Source organism: Arachis hypogaea, chromosome 19, assembly GCF_003086295.3.
Source record: "Arachis hypogaea cultivar Tifrunner chromosome 19, arahy.Tifrunner.gnm2.J5K5, whole genome shotgun sequence".
In the NCBI taxonomy this organism is placed as follows: domain Eukaryota; kingdom Viridiplantae; phylum Streptophyta; class Magnoliopsida; order Fabales; family Fabaceae; genus Arachis; species Arachis hypogaea.
This window is the reverse complement of record NC_092054.1, coordinates 81,554,013-81,570,207: the sequence shown is the minus strand read 5'-3', so window position 1 is coordinate 81,570,207 and position 16,195 is coordinate 81,554,013. Positions and strand designations below refer to the sequence as shown.

The 16,195-nt window shown below is 40.7% G+C and overlaps 2 non-coding genes across 2 annotated transcripts; both read left to right on the top strand.

Annotated features, from left to right (window-relative positions):
- Nucleotides 1-3,967: 3,967 nt before the first annotated feature.
- LOC112781970 (small nucleolar RNA R71) lies at nt 3,968-4,071 on the top strand. Its single transcript, XR_003192716.1, has one exon. It is a non-coding gene; the product is annotated as a small nucleolar RNA R71 (small nucleolar RNA).
- Nucleotides 4,072-9,691: 5,620 nt separating this feature from the next.
- LOC112780245 (small nucleolar RNA R71) lies at nt 9,692-9,798 on the top strand. The gene has a single exon (XR_003191096.1). It is a non-coding gene; the product is annotated as a small nucleolar RNA R71 (small nucleolar RNA).
- The last annotated feature ends 6,397 nt before the right edge of the window (nt 9,799-16,195 follow it).

Sequence of the window (16,195 nt, the reverse complement as noted above, 5' to 3'; positions counted from 1 at the left end):
CCCAAAACGGCAAAAAATGTGTTTTCTGAGGAAGTTCATGACTACCTTATTATCATTGGTTGGAGTTGCTATTGCTTCAACCCATTTGGAGACATAGTCTACTGCCACAAGAATGTAATTATTTGAGTATGAGGAGGGAAAGGGTCCCATGAAATCTATCCCCCATACATCAAACAATTCAAGTTCCAGAATGAATTGTTGTGGCATTTCATTTCTTCTTGGCAGGTTCCCCGCTTTCTGGCATTCATGGCAGTGCTTCACTAGTTCCTTTGCATCTTTGAAGATAGTGGGCCAATAAAAACCACACTGCAACACCTTAGCTGCTGTTCTTTCTCCTGCAAAATGTCCTCCATAAGTGGAGCCATGGCAGTCCCATAAGACTTCCCTTCCTTCTTCCTCTGATATGCATCTTCTGAGTATGCCATCGGAACATTTTTTGAACAAGTATGGTTCGTCCCAGATGAAGTATTTGGCATCATTTACCAATTTCTTCCTTTGATGCTTGTTAAATTCCAACGGCCAACTCCCAGTGGCCTTGAAGTTTGCTATGTCTGCAAACCAGGGTGCTTTGTGAATTACCATGAGTTGTTCATCAGGAAAGCACTCATTTATATGTGTGCTTTGTGCGCTTCCTTCTTCACATGGTATCCTTGATAAATGGTCTGCCACCTTGTTCTCTACACCCTTCTTGTCTTTGATTTCAATGTCAAATTCCTGCAACAAAAGAACCCATCTAATAAGTCTTGGTTTGGATTCTTGTTTAGCAAGTAAGTATTTTAAAGCTGAATGATCAGTGAAGACAATGACTTTAGATCCAATGAGATAGGATCTAAATTTGTCAAATGCAAAGACTATTGCCAAGAGTTCTTTTTCAGTGGTTGTGTAATTCCTTTGGTTAGCATTCAAGACTTTACTGGCATAATAAATCACATGTACCAAATTGTCTTTCCTTTGTCCTAACACTGCCCCAATAGCAAGGTCTGATGCATCACACATCAGTTCAAAAGGTAAGTTCCAATCAGGTGGGGCAATGATAGGTGCAGAGGAAAGTTTTTGCTTCAAAAATTCATAGGCTAGCATGCAATTTTTATCAAATACAAAGGGTGTATCAGAGACAAGCAAGTTACTCAAAGGTTTGGCTATTTTAGAAAAGTCTCTAATAAACCTTCTGTAAAACCCAGCGTGTCCCAAAAAACTCCTAACTGCTTTGACATTACTTGGTGGAGGTAGTTTTTCAATGATTTCCACCTTAGCTCTGTCCACCTCCATGCCTCTATTAGAGATTTTGTGGCCAAGGACTATTCCTTCTGTGACCATGAAATGACATTTTTCCCAGTTTAATACTAGGTTAGTCTCTTGGCACCTCTTAAGCACCAAGGCAAGGTGGTGTAGGCAGCTGGGAAAAGAATCTCCAAACACAGAAAAATCATCCATGAAGACCTCAATAAATTTTTCAATCATGTCCGAAAAGATGGACAGCATGCATCTTTGGAAAGTGGCAGGTGCATTGCACAATCCAAAGGGCATGCGTCTATAAGCAAAAACTCCATATGGACAAACAAATGATGTTTTCTCTTGATCTCTAGGATCAACTACTATCTGATTATAGCCTGAGTATCCATCCAAGAAGCAATAGTAAGCATGTCCTGCAAGCCTTTCAAGCATCTGATCCATGAATGGGAGTGGGAAATGATCTTTTCTGGTGGCTTCATTGAGCTTCCTGTAGTCTATGCACATCCTCCACCCAGTGACAGTTCTTGTGGGTATGAGTTCGTTCCTCTCATTTGGCACCACAGTTATGCCACCTTTTTTGGGAACTACATGGATGGGACTAACCCATGGGCTATCAGAAATGGGGTAGATTACCCCTGCCTGCCATAACTTCATGACCTCCTTTTGTACCACTTCTTTCATGACGGGATTCAATCTTCTCTGAGCTTGGATGGATGGTCTAGCATCCTCTTCTAACAAGATTTTATGCATGCATATGGATGAACTTATCCCCTTCAAATCAGCTAGGGTCCATCCAATGGCATCTTGATGAGTTTGTAGCACCTTGATCAATTCTTCTTCCTGTTCTTGACTCAAGGCAGAGCTAATGATAACAGGATGACTCTCATCACTACCCAAGTATGCATACTTGAGATTAGGGGGCAATGCTTTGAGCTCAGGTTTTGGTGCTTCCTTCTCTTCTTTCACTATCTCTGGCATGTTTGGCATGGTTGTTTCAGCAGCCTTGATGTCACTAACTTCTATGTCTTTGGTGAACTCCTCCTCTACCACTTCCTTTGTTGTTTCCTCAAAAGTTTCTTGTACTGCAACGTCCACTACATCCACCCTCATGCATTCCCTTAGTGATTCTGATGGATAGCTCATGGCTTTGAATACGTTAAACACCAATTTCTCATCATGTAGTCTAAGAGTGAGTTCACCCTTTTGTACATCTATGATGGCTCCAGCAGTAGCCAGGAAGGGTCTTCCCAGGATTATTGAAGCTTTGGCTTCTTCCTCCATATCTAACACCACAAAATCGGCAGGAAATATAAAATCTCCCACCTTCACCAACAAATCCTCAACTATCCCATGAGGGAATTTAAAAGTTCGATCTGCCAATTGGAGGGCCATTCTTGTTGGTTTGGCTTCCTCAATCTTCATTCTTCTCGTAATTGTTAGAGACATCAAATTGATACTGGCCCCTAAGTCACACAAGGCCTTCTCCACCATGACTTCTCCTATGATGCAGGGGATTTGGAAACTGCCTGGATCCTTCAATTTCTGAGGCAGTTTGTGCTGGATGATGGCACTGCATTCTTCAGTTAACAACACAGTTTCCTCGTTTCTCCAGCTTCTTTTCTTGGTCATTAATTCCTTTAAGAATTTTGCATAGAGTGGCATTTGCTCTATTGCCTTAGCAAACGGAATGTTGATTTGAAGCTTCTTGAAAATCTCCAAGAACTTGGAGAATTGGCCATCCTTTTCACTTTTCATCAAACGTTGAGGATATGGTGCTTTAGGTGTATAAGGCTTCAGGTCCTCTTTTTCTTTTTCTTTTGTTGCAGACGATGTAAAAGATTGTCCTTGTTCCTTATCTCTCACATTTTCCTTTGCTTCATCCTCTGTGGTTTCTTTTGAGATCTCCTTTAGATTCTTTCCGCTTCTGAGGGTTATGGCCTTACATTCTTCCCTTGCAATAGCCTTGGCAGCATGAGAAACGCTTGTCCCAGAGGTTTGCTTAGACAAATAAGCGATTTGATTTTCTAGCTTCTGGATGGCAGCTCCTTGGTTTTGCAGGTTAGAATTCACTTCTTCCTTAAAAGCTTTCAATTCGGTTATGTCTTGACTCATGGTTGCAAGCATTCCTTCTATCCTGTTTAATTGATCTTGAAATTGTTGGTTCGGATTAGGTTGAGCAGATTGATTATTTTGGCTATGATATGGTGGTTGAGAGTAAGTGTTTTGTGTGGCTTGGTATGATCTTTGGTTGGAGTTTTGGTATGTGGACTTGTTATATTGGTTTTGCTGGTTTCCCCACCCAAAGTTTGGGTGGTTTTTCCAGCCTGGGTTGTAAGTGTTGGAATGTGGATCATATGGTTGCCTTTGTTGATTTCCTACATAATTGGCCTCTTCCCAATCACCTCCTTCAGTGCTTTCTTCCTCTTGATCTTGTGTGTGAATTGCAGCCACTTGTTTTGTTTCTAATTTCCTGGTGAGCTCTACTAGTTGCTTGGCAAACACCTTGTTTTGGGCTAGAATTGTATCAACATGGTTCAGCTCCATGACTCCCTTAGTGTTGTGTCTCTCTGATGCATAGTAGTACTCGTTCTCAGCCACTGTCTCAATCACTTCAATGGCTTCTTCCACAGTTTTTTTCCTGTTCAATGAACCTCCTGATGAATGGTCTACAGCCTTCCTTGATTCATAAGTCAGTCCATCATAGAAAATATGCAATTGCACCCAGTCATGGAACATGTCTGGTGGGCATTTCCTTGTCAAATCCTTGAATCTCTCCCATGCCTCGTAGAGAGTTTCACCATCTTGTTGTCTAAACGTCTGAACCTCAGATCGAAGCCTATTGACCTTTTGTGGGGGGTAGAAACGTGCCAGAAACTTGCTTTCCACCTCATCCCAGGTTGTTAGGCTCCCCCTTGGGAATGATTCCAGCCACTTAGCTGCCTTGTCCCTAAGTGAAAATGGGAACAAAAGCAGTTTATATGCATCTTCCTGGACTCCATTGGACTTCACAGTGTCACAAATTCTCAGGAATTTTGTGAGATGTTGGTTTGGGTCTTCATTAGCATTTCCACTAAATGAACAATGATTCTCCACAAGTGATATTAGCTGTGGTTTGAGCTCAAAATTGTTGGCCTGAATGGGTGGTTTCTGGATGCTGCTACCACAATTCCCAGAGGTTGGGTTTATGTATGAACTAAGAACCCTCCTCTCAGGAATGGCATTGTTTCCATCAGCTCTCTCATGGTTGTGAACTTCTCTATCCATGTTGAGATCTAAAGCTTCCTCAAAATTGTCCTCAGATTCTCCTTCAGATTCCTCTTCTCCCAGTACTCTCTTCCCTCTTGCTTCCCTTCTCAGTCTATGAAGGGTCCTCTCTGGTTCGGTATATGGAGGAGTTGATGTCTCTCCTCTCCTACCTGTCATACAAGAACACAGCACAGGCAACAAACAAGTGAAATACTCTTGGTTAATGGAAGAGTATGGTTAGAGCAGTTGAGGAATTAATTCAAACAGTTAGTGAGTCAGTGAGTTAGTTGCTTGAATTTAAAGGCATAAAGAAAGAAAGCATGTAACAGAGTGCAGAAATTAAAATTCAACAAGTAACTTGTACTGAATTAATCAAAACAAAAAAAAATGCTCAATCTAGTTAACTTCCAATTTGAGAATTGTCAATCGAAAACCAATCCCCGGCAACGGCGCCATAAACTTGATGCGCATAAACTTGTTATGCTACGATTTAGGAAATTGCACGATCGGCAAAATTCCTTCCGGCAAGTGCACCGGTTATCGTCAAGTAAAACTCATAATAGAGTGAGGTCGAATCCCACAAGGATTGGTTGAGTGAGCAATTCGGATTAGAAGTGTGTTCTAGTTGAGCGGAATCAAGATTTAGATGAGAATTGCGGAATGTAAAATTGGCGGGAAACGTAAATGACAAGAAATTTAAATGGCGGAATCTTAAATTGCATGAATTAAAGAGCAGAAGCTAAATTGCTGAAATTAAAAGGGAATGGGGGTGATTGCATGAATTGAGTTGCAGAATGTAAAGAGAAAGTGGAAATCAGAAATGGGGAATTCATTGGGTTATAGGAGATATTGAGATCTCCGAATCAAAACATGTTTATCTCTTCCTCAACCAATGCGTTCATTGAATTTTGCTTGGCAATCTTATATGATTGGATCCCAATCCCTTGGCTCACCAATTCTCTCTAAAAACGAACAAATTCCCAATCCCTTGGTTTAAATGTTCATAAGAAGAGATGATGCTCGATCACTGATTATACCACACAGTTTCATGAACCACAATTTGGTAGGATTACATGTCACAATATCCATCCAAACCCCAATCCAATTCACTGCGAGAAAGCTTCTCTAGCATGAATCCTCCATTCCTTTCCCAAGGTTCCGAAGGATTCCAATTATGGGTAGTTTCTTTCCCAAGACAACTACCCAATGGAATTAGATCGAGAAGCTTTCTAACAAAATTCAAGAGAAAAGATTGAAGAAGAAGATAAACTATTATTGATTCATTGAATTACAATAGAGCTCCCTAACCCAATGAAAGGGGTTTAGTGAGTCATAGCTCTGAATTCAATTACAAAGATATGAAAACTAGCCAAATGAAAAAGTAAAAGTCCTTCCTAACTTAAATTCTATCCTATTTATACACTTTCTATATTGAGCTTCTGTTGTGTTTCTTGGGCTTTGAGGCCTCTCCCTGCTTTCCTTTTGCCTTGGGTTTATGATCCATAATCTTGATGAGGCTGTTGATCCAAAATCTGTAACATTCATTGAGCCAACTTAGTGATAATCAAATAATGACACATGACTCAATAAATTGAACTTTCAGACTCATCAATCCTTCAGGCCCAATCCCATAAACCATGATATTCAATTGGGTTTCATACCAGAGTAAGTTTAAGTTAATGTTTGTGCTCAAATACTAACTTAAACCGCAATATTGTTGGCCCAGAAACCTTTTCCAAGAGTGGCGTTTAAGTTGCAGTTTAAGCTTAAACTGTAGCTTAAACGCCAGACACTTCCAGTGATGCCTTTTGTGGAAGCACGTTTAAGCTTCAGTTTAAGGTTAAACTGAAGCTTAAACGTGGAAATGGAAGAAGGCAGCCCTGGAGGGTAACTTAGTCGAACACGTTTAAGCTTCAGTTTAAGGTTAAACTGAAGCTTAAACGTGGAGATAGAAAAGGCAGCCCTGGAGGTCGAACACGTTTAAGCTCCAGTTTAAGGTTAAACTGGAGCTTAAACGTGGAAATGGAAGAAGGCATCCTGGAGGTCGAACACGTTTAAGCTCCAGTTTAAGGTTAAACTGGAGCTTAAACGTGGAAGCTGAGAAAGGTAGCCCTGGAGGTGTCGAACACGTTTAAGCTCCAGTTTAAGGTTAAACTGGAGCTTAAACGTGGAAATGGAGAAAGCAACCCTGGAGGAGAAAACTTGGTCGAACACGTTTAAGCTCCAGTTTAAGGTCAAACTGGAGCTTAAACGTGGAACTGGCTCCCTGGTGCACTTCCCATTTCTGGTGTTTAACCTCCAGTTTAAGGTTAAACTGGAGGTTAAACGTGGAAATGCTTCCTGATTGGCATTCTCATTCTGGCGTTTAACCTCCAGTTTAAGGTTAAACTGGAGGTTAAACGTGGAATGCTTCTTTGGTGAGACTTTCATTCTGGCGTTTAACCTCCAGTTTAAGGTTAAACTAGAGGTTAAACTTCAGTTTCAGCATTTCTTAGCCTTCATGATTCTGGCGTTTAAGCTCCAGTTTAGGCTTAAACTGGAACTTAAACTCCACATGTGATATTCAAGCTTCCTTTATTGACTTTGTTGCTTCCTTGCCTAGCCTCTTCTTCCCTGAAATCATCCAAACAATTGCATCAAAGTCTTGCAAAATTTCATGAGAAATCTTCCATTCATAGCATTCAAGTAATATAACTAAAAACTCATGGAATTTGCATCAAAATCATACTGTTTGGATGGTTCATTGCTTTGTTCTTCTTTTAACCATTCTTGGTTACTTTAAGCTCAAGAAAATGCATAAAACATCTAAAACTATCAAAAAAATGCTAGTGAAACTAGCCTAAGATGCCTTGGCATCAATGCTCTCAGTTGCATTCATGCTTTCTTGGCCTGCTTTGAACACCAAACTTGTTCTTCACTATATACTGCCTATTAAGGATTTCACCAAGTGTTTGTCAAGTCTGGGTTAGAATTCATGAATATTGACTTATTCACTATTTTCTAAAAGCATATAAAACATGGGTTGCCTCCCATGAAGCGCTTCTTTAGCGTCACTAGCTTGACGTTTCTCCCTCATCAGGGTGGTTGGTAATGCTTAAAGTCCTCCCCTCTTGCTGTGGACTTATATCCATTGGTTGTATCAATGATCTCTACATGTTCCAAGGAGACAACTCTGTTGATAGTGAAGACCTTAGGTAACTGAGATGGTACAGTGGGGAGATTAGGGGGGATATCTGAAAAGTAAGCTGAGATCACTTTATCCCCTGGAGAGAAGTCCTCTGTAGGGATCTTCTTGTTCCTCCACCCCCTTGGTACCTTCTTCTTTGTCCCTTTTGATGTTTCCTTGCTCTTTGTGACTTCTTCTTCTAAGGGAATTTTGTTGTTGTCTTCACATGTCTCTGGTGGTTTAGGTTCCTCCAGCTTTTCCTTGAGCTGTGACAACTGCTTATTTCCTTGTTCATCAACCAAGGGCTTTCCCAGATGGGCTGGTTGTGCTTCTGTGCTTGCTTCCTCTGTCAGCATCTCATTATGATCTTTGCTTGGTTCTTTGTTCTCTTGGTCTGATTCTTGTGAGAGTTTGAAGACATTAAAGCTGATTCGTTCATCATGGATCCTCATTATTAGCTCCCCTCGCTCCACATCTATGAATGCTCTGGCTGTAGCTAGGAATGGTCTTCCCAATATGATTGGGTGAGTGTGACTCTCTTCCATGTCCAGAATGACAAAGTCTGTGGGAAGAAAGTATTTCCCAACCTTTACCAACACATTTTCCACCACTCCTATTGCTTGTTTTTGAGTTTTGTCTGCCAGCCTGATGACTACATCTGTGGGCATTATCTCATTGATCTTTAGCCTCTTCACCAGGGATAAGGGCATTAAGTTGATGCTTGCTCCCAAATCGCAGAGTTTTTTATCAAACATTGTTTCTGCTATGGCACAGGGGACATGAAAACACCCTGGATCTTTTCATTTTGTAGGCAACTGTGGTTGAATGAGGGCAATGCACTCCTTGTTCATCACTATAGTTTGGCCTCCCTTGAGTGAGCTTTTCTTGGGAAGCAGCTCCTTCATATACTTGATGTATGCAGACATTTGTTGAATAGTCTTGATGAATGGTATGTTGACATGCAGAGATGCAAACAAATCTAGAAACCTTGAGTATATTCTCTTCTCCACAGCACCATTGAGCAGTTGGGGAAAAGGTGCATAGAGTCTCAGCAGCTCCTATTTTGAGATTTCTGGTTCTTGGTAATCTTTTTCCTCCTTCTCTGCTGAGGTGTCTCTAGGTTGTTCTGCCGACTTGTTTGGCTTGTCCTCAGTCTCCTTATCACTTATAGTGACCATCTTACAATCTTCCCATCTTACTTTCTTTGTTTCACCTCTTGTATTCTTCTCTGTGTCACTTGGGAATCCATCTGTGGGTTTGGGAATCTGCTCAGATAGATACCCCACTTGAGATTCCAATCTCTTGATTGTATCTCCTTGGTTCTTAAAATTTGCTCGCACTTCCTCCTTGAATGCCTTGTTGTCTTGAATCTCTTTGCCTATGCCTTCAAGTAGATTCTCAATCCTTGAGAGTCTGTCATCAAATGATGGTAGATTGGGATTAGAGGTAGAAGGATGAGGTAAGTTATTTTGGTTTTGATATGAATGTGGAGAGGTGTTTTTATGGGGGTGTTGATATGGTCTAGATGTGAAATGTTGGTGGGCTGCATTGTTGTTGGGATTTGAACATCTTTAATCTAGGCCTTGGTCTTGTTGATTTCTCCACCCAAAGTTTGGGTGATTCCTCCATCCAGGGTTATAGGTCTTAGAGTATGGATCATGGTTTTGCCTAGGTGAATTCCCAATGTAGTTGGCTTGCTCCTGACTACCCTCTGCTTCTTCATTCACTCCTTCTTGGGTTGTTGATGAAATAGTGATTGCTGCTACTTGGTTCCTCTCCATCCTCTTGGTGAGGTCAGCCAGCTGCTAGGTAATGAGCTTGTTTTGGGCCAGCAGAGCATCTACATTGTTTAGCTCCATTACTCCCCTAGTGTTGCCTCTTTCAGAAGCATAGAAATAATCATTCTCTGATACTGTTTCAATGACATCTATGGCTTCCTCAATGGTCTTCTTCTTGTACAAAGATCCTCCGGATGAATGGTCTACTGCCTTCTTTGATTCATATGACAGGCCTTCATAGAAAATGTGCAGCTGCACCCATTCGTTGAATATATCTGGTGGGCACCTCCTTGTTAGGTCCTTAAACCTCTCCCATGCTTCATAAAGAGTCTCACCATCTTGTTGCCTGAAAGTTTGGACCTCAGCTCTTATCCTATTGATTCGTTGAGGAGGGTAAAATCTTGCTAAGAATTTGTTCACCACATCATCCCAGGTTGTCAAGCTCTCCTTCGGGAAAGACTCCAGCCATTTGGTTGCCTTATCCTTGAGTGAGAATGGAAATAAGAGCAGTCTATAGGCGTCAGAATGAACACCATTAGACTTCACTGTGTCACATATTCTCAGGAAGGTGGTTAGATGTTGATTGGGGTCTTCTTGGACACTTCCTCCGAACGAACAGTTGTTCTGAACAAGGGTGATGAGCTGTGGTTTTAGTTCAAAATTGTTGGCATAGATGGTTGGCTTTTGAATGCTACTTCCACAGTTTCCTGGGTTTGGATTGATGTAAGAGCCTAAAACTCTTCTATCCTCCCCAGCATGATTTGCTTGACCTCCTCCGCCATGGTTGTGAGCCTCTTCTTCATGATGGTTTTCCATGTTGTCTTCCATGTTTGGTTCAAAGTATTCCTCCTCTTCCTCGACACCAACCACTCTTTTTCCTCTTGCTTCCCTCCTTAATCTAAAGAAGGTCCTCTCAGGTTCAGAATCAAAGGAAGTTGAAGCCCTGCTTCTTTTCCCTGTCATACAACCAACAAGTACAAGCAAGGAAAATAGATACAGAAAGTATTTCTATCAGAATGACTGTTAGTGCGAGTGATGCAATATATCAAACAGTTAGTGGGTTAGTGAAATGAATGGTAAATAACTAAAAACGAAAAAGTAGGGGGAAGGGAAGAAATTAACTAAAACTGAAAGTAAATTACTCTAACGGAAAATTAAATCAAACAAAACAAAAATGCTCAATCTAGTTACTCTTCCAATTTAATCATTGTTGATGCACAATCAATCCCCGGCAACGGTGCCATAAACTTGATACACGAAAAACTTGTCTCATAACAAATTTCCTTCGGCAAGTGTACCAAATTTGTCGTCAAGTAAAAACTCTCAATAGAGTGAGGTCAAATCCCACAGGGATTGATTGATCAAGCAACTTTAATTAGAGGAATGTTCTAGTTGAGTGAATCAAAATTTTGGTTGAGAATTGTAGAAAATTAAATGGCGGGAAAGTAAATAACAGAAAAGTAAATGCTAGAAATAAAGAGCTGAATGTAGATGACGGAAAGTAAATTGTAGAATCTTAAATGAGAATGGGGTAATTGCTCATAAAAGTAAAGGACAGAAATTAAAGAGAATGGGTAAGATCAGAAATGGGGAGTTCATTGGGCTCAGGAGGTGTTGCATTCTCTGGATCAATTTTATTTTTATCTCTTCCTCAATCAATGCACTCATTGATCTCTTTGGCAATCTTAAGTGATCGAATTACAATTCCTTGTAATTCAATCTCTCAAATCTTGATCAATAGGCAATTCCTTGGTCAATTGCTCATGAGAAGAGATGAAGTATGGTCACTGATTATACCACATGCATTTCCCAAATCAAGTGTTGAGAGGATTATAGTCACAAATCCATCCAAACCCAATTTAGTCAAGCATGAGAAAGCATTTCTAGCATGATCTCTTCATTCCTCTTTCAAGGTTCAGAAGAGATCCAAGTTTGAATAGCTTCTTTTCCAAGATAACTACTGATGCACGAAAAACTTGTCTCATAACAAATTTCCTTCGGCAAGTGTACCGAATTTGTCGTCAAGTAAAAACTCACAATAGAGTGAGGTCGAATCCCACAGGGATTGATTGATCAAGCAACTTTAATTAGAGGAATGTTCTAGTTGAGCGAATCAGAATTTGGGTTGAGAATTGTAGAAAATTAAATGGCGGGAAAGTAAATAACAGAAAAGTAAATGCTAGAAATAAAGAGCTGAATGTAGATGACGGAAAGTAAATTGCAGAATCTTAAATGGGAATGGGGTAATTGCTCATAAAAGTAAACGACAGAAATTAAAGAGAACGGGTAAGATCAGAAATGGGGAGTTCATTGGGCTCAGGAGGTGTTGCATTCGCCGGATCAATTTCATTTTCATCTCTTCCTCAATCAATGCACTCATTGATCTCCTTGGCAATATTAAGTGATCGAATTATAATTTCTTGTAATTCAATCTCTCAAATCTTGATCAATAGCCAATTCCTTGGTCAATTGCTCATGAGAAGAGATGAAGTATGGTCACTGACTATACCACATGCATTTCCCAAATCAAGTGTTGAGAGGATTATAGTCACATATCCATCCAAACCCAATTTGGTCCAGCATGAGAAAGCATTTCTAGCATGATCTCTTCATTCCTCTTTCAAAGTTCAGAAGAGATCCAAGTTTGAATAGCTTGTTTTCCGAGATAACTACCCAATTGGATGAAGATCGAAAGCTTTCAAGTAAAATCAAGAGAAAAGATAGAAGAAGAATAATGAAAACTAGTATTGATCCATCAAATTACAACAGAGCTCCCTAACCCAATGAAAGGGGTTTAGTTGTTCATAGCTCTGGAAAATGAAAACAATGATGGAGAATACATGATGAAACTAGAAGTGTAGAGAAAGTAAAATACAGAGAGTAGTTCTATGCCAAGAGGCTCCCTATATTTTCCAACTCCCTTTTTAATTCAAAGCTACTCCTATATATACTACTCTTCTGATCTTCTAGTTGGCTCTTCAACTCTTGGGTATGGGCCTTTGGATCTTGAGTTTGAAGCAGTTATCTTCTTCATTGGGCTTGGCTTTACTTGCAGAGAGAAAGTGTGAAGTGGGCAGAGACTTTAGCTCAGGACGTTAGTGGTGTTAACGTTCAGTGAAAATATGGGTTCGAGAACGTTAGTGACAATCACCTTTTTCACTAACATTCCTCACCCAAGTAAGAGCCACGTTAACCTCAACGTTAGTGGCACAAACGTTGCCACTAACGTTGCCTCCTTGTCCTTCGCACACGTTATTGGGACTTACCTTTCCCAATAACGTTGAGAAGCCTCTTCCTTCCCTACGTTAGAGTCCACGTTAACTTAGTTAACGTGGCTCCTTAATGTAGGCTTGCCAACCTTCGAGAACGTTAGTGACACTTACCTTTGTCACTAACGTTCCAATGTGCCCCTAGCTCCCACGTTAGAGTCCACGTTAACTAGGTTAACGTGGCCTTTAACGTGGCTGTGCTAGCCATCTCCAACGTTAGTGACAAAGGTGAATGTCACTAACGTTGGCTCATCATCTCTCCTCCTCACGTTAGCTTCCACGTTAACTAAGTTAACGTGGGAGTTAACGTGGCTCATTGTGGCTTTTGTGGGCTCCTTCCAACATTAGTGACAATGTTAGGTGTTACTAACGTTGGCGATCACCTTCCTTCTTCACGTTAGCTTCCACGTTAACTAGGTTAACGTTGGAGTTAACGTGGCTTATTGGGGCTTGTGTGGGTTAATCCCAACGTTAGTGACAATGTTTGGTGTCACTAACGTTGTCGATCACCTACTTTTTTCACGTTAGCTTCCACGTTAACTAGGTTAACATGGAATTTAACGTGGCTTATTGTGACTTGGCCAACGTTACTGACAAAGTTGAATGTCACTAACGTTGGCTTCCCCTTTACTTTTTAACGTTAGAGGTCACGTTAACTAAGTTAACGTGGCTCTTAACATGGCCACTTATGAGCTTGGTCCAACGTTAGTGACAAAGGTAAGTGTCACTAACGTTGGCTCCATTTCCTTTCCTCCACGTTAGAGTTCACGTTAACTTAGTTAACGTGACTCTTAACGTAGGCAATGATGGCTTCGAGAGCGTTATTGGCGATTACTTTTCTCATTAACTTTGCAAGTTACTCCCATTCCACTTTAGGAGTTACGTTAATTAGATTAACGTGGCTGCTAACGTGGTTCTTCCTTGCTTCCTTTGTCCTGAAATCAAGCAATAGAGTGCATCAAAGTTCTAGTACAAGTCATGGGAAATACAACATCCAATTTGTCATTAAATTCATGCAAAATCCTCATGAAATCATGTAAAGTGCACAATGTATGCTTGAATCAAGATGTAAGTGAATATCTACCCAAAACTACCTTATTTTCTAAGGAAATGCATGAAACTACCCTAAAAACAGTAAAGAAAAGGTCAATGAAACTGGCCAAAATTCCCTGGCATCACAACACCAAACTTAAAGCTTACTTGTCCCTAACCAAGTACTGGAACAAGAGAATGATGAATGGAATGCCAAGAGAAATAAGTCATTCTTGTGGAGGTCATGTCCCTGGTTTTATGGTGGTTTCATGCATAGCAACTTAGATTCATTCCTTTACTGGCTTTCAGACCTTTATCATGTCCTAGAATACTCACTGTGATTGCATCCCATGAGACTTTTATTCATTGATCCTTTTATTGTTATTTTAGGGCTTACTTGTGTTCTTAGGCTAAGTGCTCTGTAAGGGGGCGACTCTTTAATATAAGCTTTCAGCCAACACTCCCGAACCAGTTGGTTCAAGGTGCTAGGTGTTAAGACTCCCCTATGGACTTACTCCCTCAAGTCTCTTTCCCCCATACATACACACCACAGGCATATAGTTTATTTATTTTCTTTTCTTGAGACCTTGGTGTCCAGCACGTCTTTGGGTTACTAAATGCTCTGTAGTGAAGGTTACTCTTGATAGTGGACTTTCAGCTGATAATCCCGAGTTAGTTAACCCAAGTTACCAAGTGATAAGGCACCCCTAAGAGCTTATTCATTCAAGTAGATCCCTCACACAGGAGCACCACAGACACATGCTTCAAGATTAAAACCATTGGTGCCTAGCCTTATTGCTTACTCTTTTTTCTTTTATTTTTCAACCTTTATTTGTTCTTTCCCTTTTTCTTATTAGGATCTTCTTATTTAGCTAGTCTCATGGGGTGTATTCAAAGCATAGTATTCATGACAGATAGTTGTCTTCCCACCTTGTGGTTGAACCAACTTAGCTAACTTATGATCTCACCAAAAACTCATGAACTTACTCCATAGTATGAACTCCTTTCTGGTCTTTTGAAACACTCATTCTTTATTTTTTTTCATTTGATTCAAAGGGACAAGCATACAAGTTAGTAAGAAGATGATGCAGTAACATAAAGACTAGCAAACATAGACCTATTCAAAAAAAACTTAAAAGACAGAATTTAAAAAGGTTCAAACTACTATGGAAGCATGTTCTATTTCATACAAGATCTTCCTTATTTAAAGCATAGAGAAAGATGGACCAAAGAAGGAACTCCACCACCTTTTACTCATGTGGTTGCCCATGCTCTCCTCCTTGCTTGTCCTCCTTGTGTCCCTCTTGATTGCTCGTACTCCCACTCCTTTTGCTTTTTCCAATCAGCTTCTTGCAGAAACCACCATCTTCCATCTTCTTCTTGAGTGTTTCCTTCTGCCGTTTCACCTTCCTCTCTTCTTGTTCTACAAAATCTTTTTGGACCTCATCATATGTAGGGATGGCATAGTGGAGATGATGCATATTACTAGACATGTAGTTCAACTTGGTTTGAGTGTTTACGTTGAACTCCTCCCTATGTAGTTGCCGTCCTTCATTAAGTACAGTGAACTCATTGAATGCTTTCATCTGAGCTATTTGCCACTGATTGAGTTCCTGCAAATGCTTATCTTGACGTTCTTGCCTCTTAGTAACTTGGTGGATGGCTTGAGTGAGCTGGGAGTATTGTTCTTGTTGCTGCTCCATTTGTTGTTTCTGCCACTCTTCTTGTTGGCTCATCCAGTTGGACTGAAGGTTTAGTATTTGCTCTTGTCCTTCCATATTTCTCATCCCTAGATCTTCAGTGGCCCTTAGAAGGTGATTCATATTCAAGTTGGCTGGGTCATGATGCTCTTCTTGTTGATATTCTTCTTGATGAGGATCCTCTTGGTGGGCTCCTTCTTTCGCTTTTAGCTTCCCTATTTGTGGCCTTCTTTGTTACTGAGCAGGTGTAGTATAGACAAGACGCTGGATTGTAACTAGCCTCCCAGGGTTCACCCAGTCTGGATTACTATCCTCGAAGACCACCTTAGCCTTTGTACATAGTCTGAGAATAGTGCTAGGGTACCAAAGACTGGCACCCGAATCAGCCTTCTCAGCTGACTCTTGAATCCCCTTAGCTATGAGTTCATGCACATTGATTTCTCCACCCTGTACTAGGCAATGTACCATAGTCGCTCGATTAATATTGACCTCTGAATTATTTGCAGCTGGGAGGATGGACCTCCTTACGAGTTCAAACTACCCTTTGGCTTCCGGGCTAAGGTCTCCCCTCTTGATGAACCGGGGTCTTCCATCTGCATACCTCTCCCAATCAGCTGCTATGACACAGATGTCAGTCACGATTTCTGTGAGCTCATCATTGTCAGGGCTCTTACTTATCCTTGCATGATAACTGGGCTCATCAAAATGTGGTGATTTCAAGTGAAGAGTTCTTGTTATAGCATTTGGGATGAAGTCTACCTCCTTTCCTCT